Source organism: Rhineura floridana, chromosome 3, assembly GCF_030035675.1.
Source record: "Rhineura floridana isolate rRhiFlo1 chromosome 3, rRhiFlo1.hap2, whole genome shotgun sequence".
In the NCBI taxonomy this organism is placed as follows: domain Eukaryota; kingdom Metazoa; phylum Chordata; class Lepidosauria; order Squamata; family Rhineuridae; genus Rhineura; species Rhineura floridana.
In genome coordinates, this window is record NC_084482.1 from 199,567,373 (window position 1) to 199,570,795 (window position 3,423).

Below are 3,423 nucleotides of genomic sequence, written 5' to 3' on the forward strand. Positions count from 1 at the left end.
AAGCCATATATGCAGAACTGTGACTGACTTGCCTTTGTGTCAGTCATGGTGCAACGTTTTCTTCTCCGGCCACGTCTGTACCCAGTATTAAGTGGCTGGCTCTTGGGTCAGTCAGGAAACCTGCCTGTTGTCCTTCCTCCATACTCCAGTCAGCTTTCCCCCAGGAATCAAAGAGCGTGTTGGTGGAGGAGCCAAGATGGAAAGAAGCAAACAAAAATCTCTACCTCGTTCCTGAATCAAAGTATGTCTTTCTCCAGCCTCACCAAAGGAAGTCCAGTTTGCCTTATAGCTTTCTACAGACAACACCATAATCTATTTTTGAGTAAAAGCAGAACTCTGAATGGGCATCACTCCAACCTCCCTCAGCCTTAATCCTGCTTTCGTTTTCACTTTTCTTCCACCAAGACCTCCACTAATCTGTTCTTCTATCCTGCTACTGAGGGAAGCTTACGTGATATTCCAAGCAAAATCTGTGTCCAAAAAGACTCATTTCCTCCTTGTGTACCAAAGTCCCCTCTGGAAATGAAGACTCTCCTATAGAAGTTCCAGTGAGAGAACAGAGCCAGTCTAAGAAACTCCAGAGGATGGTGGTACATTTCCATTTATACAGTTATTCTCTCCAAGATCACCTGTAATTAAGAGTTAAACAGATCCATCTATATGTCTGTAGAGATCAGCTCTGGCTATCCTTTTGTATAATATGTCTGAACCTATCTGGGGATGTGTCTCGATGTTAACAGGTTTAATTCTTCAAAAGATTTTGCTTCCTGTGGCTGTTGTTTCATTTCAGGCTCAGAAGTATAGTACATGACACTTCTTCAAGGGATATAAACAGCATGAGATTCCATTTGATCCTCAAAGGAATCCTGTGAGGTAGGATAGGCTGAACTAGGAGATGGTGACTTTTCCAAGCACATTAAGCTTCATGGTCAAGAAGAGCTTTGAAGCCTGGCCTTGTCATCCCAAGTCCAACTCTGTGCACTCAATATCTAAAATCACACTAGCAATGTCCTCTTGAGGTCTGTGCTTGCAAGCCCTCCTTGCAAAGTCCCTGCATGTGGTAGCTCCTATTCAGACCTTCCTGTGTTGACAGTGAAGGTCTGATGGGGATTCTAATCCTGTGTGGGTGAATGCACTTGGAATTATCCGTGCTATTGGGAATATAGGGTTCCCAAGCATGGGGGGGTGGCTTTTCACCTGAACATGCATTGAATCCCTCTTCAGACTTGCCCTTTCAATGCACACTGGGGCACTGAACGATCCCCTCCCCTAACGTTCAGTTAAATGTCTGAACAGGGCTTGTGTTACCTTGAATTTAGGGAAATCTGGAGGCCATACCATTTTTTCTCCAAAGCCAGCTGCCCTCAGTGTAGAGCCAGAGAAAAGGAATACTATTCTAGCTGATTGTTTTGGGTAGACTATAAATACCATAAAGATTTCTGGCATTGCAGGTGGTTGGACTAGATGACCTTTTAGTCCCCTTCCAACTCTTGTGATTATTAGCTGTAGAAACAACTAGTGAGGCATGGCTTAGTACAGCCCAAGGGCTGTCATAAAAACATATTTTGTATTGTGTTGGAGCAAAGGCCTGCCTAGTCCAGCATTCTGTTCCCACAGTGGGCAGCCAGGTGCTTATGGCAGGGGTTGACAGAAGGTAGATTAGAATCTGATGGTAGATCTCGGGTAATTGCAGAACAAAGGGTTCTGTCTCCCAATTGCCTAACAACTACCATTAACGCACACACGAAATTAGGTTGCTGGGGAGGGGGGGAAGTGAGGACTAGATTTTTGTGTAAATAGACTTCTGAGCTTGGTTCTGGGGCTGATCACAAATTCCTGAGCTAATCATGTGCTCAGAGGCACCCTGTTCCTTCGTACTTGTCTGCTTAGGTTTGCTACTATTTTGCACCTAGTTGATCTGGTTAAAAATCAAAGCCAATCCTGCAAGTAGTCTGAAATCTCCCCATCCCTTGCTTATGGGAAATCCACAAGTGGGGCATGAGGTCACCAGCCTTCTAGTTTATAGCCGTCATGAATAGTAGCCATTGAGCAGCCTCATCCCCCATAATGTTTAATGGTTTTTGGAGCTATGTGATTTGTGGGCAGCATATTCCAAGTCTCATTGTGTGCCATGCCGAGAAGTCCCTCCTTTTGTCTGTCCTGCATCTCCCACCATTCAGCTTCATTGGATGGCTCCAGGTATATTATTAGAAGGGAGAAAACATCTCCCTATCCACTTTCTCCACACTAGGCATAACTGTACGTACCTGTATCATGCCCCCTTTGCCTTATTTCCAGGAGTGTCTGTGTTTGGTTTTTAGGTCATCCATCGACAAAAGTTTTCTGTACCATCCCCTGGGTGATCCCCCCCTTCATAATTGACCTGTTCACTCAGGCAAAACACATCATAATCCACGAGGATCCAGAATATGAAGCTAGATGCCCATTGCAGGGTCAGTTTGTGGCGGATTTGTAATTGTCACCATGGTTTTGTATTAATTTTTGCATGTAAAGATATAGCAAAATTATGTTGGAGTCGGGGCAAAATCCAAACTAAAATCCATGCATCAGCATATATCAAATGCAATAATGGAAGTTTTGTACCAGAATAAAGTACAATGACAAGCAGCTACCACCTAAATGCTGGAGGGGGGGGACTTTAATTTCATTTGTGGTGGACTTGACCAGAGGATTGCAGGTTTTGGATCAGTGTTTAGCCTCACTTCCTGGGCAAATGCATGTTCTGCATCCAGCACTGTCTGTTATCACTTCTGGAAATAGAGAAAGGGTGTCTAGTGGATTTAAGATCTGATTCTGCTCATATGGATAGCTGCTCCAACAGAAATTGCATGTTACTGGAAGCCACTAAAACATTCAAAACATTATTATTATATAGCACTATACAATAATAAAAATAAAACAAGTAAAACTATATAACATGGTTCTCAAACAAAACTGGCCATCAAGTAAACTCATCTTTCTGGGAAAAGCCTGTAAAAATAAAAAAAAAAATAGTGCTGTTCTCGTTGGCATGGACAGACTGGAGATGGGACCAGGGGTGGTGGTGGTGGTGGATGAGACTAGGAAGACATTGGACCCGCAGAGCAGATTAAAAAATTCACCAGCATCTACCAGATGTCGTGTAATTCCAGCATTGATCTTTTGGCTGGTGCTTTGTCAAAATACTCCACTAAGAATAAGCACCAGAGTGGTGGGTTGGGCTGTGGCGCTTTCCATCTCGGCATAGTAGTTGGCATCTAGAAAGATTAGCATGCATGGAGTATTTGAGTGCAAGTTTGTGTCAGTTGGTTTTTTTTATTCCCTGCTTGTCTCGTCGGTCATTAATGTTAGTTCTTTACAGAAAAAATTAAGTAAAATATGCCATATATTACAAGTATGCACCAAGTCAACTATCATAGAATA

General features: G+C 43.1%; 1 pseudogene; it reads left to right on the forward strand.

Annotated features, from left to right (window-relative positions):
- The window catches only part of LOC133381056 (zinc finger protein RFP-like), an 18,265-nt pseudogene extending 17,509 nt beyond the window's left edge, over positions 1 to 756 (forward strand).
- The last annotated feature ends 2,667 nt before the right edge of the window (positions 757 to 3,423 follow it).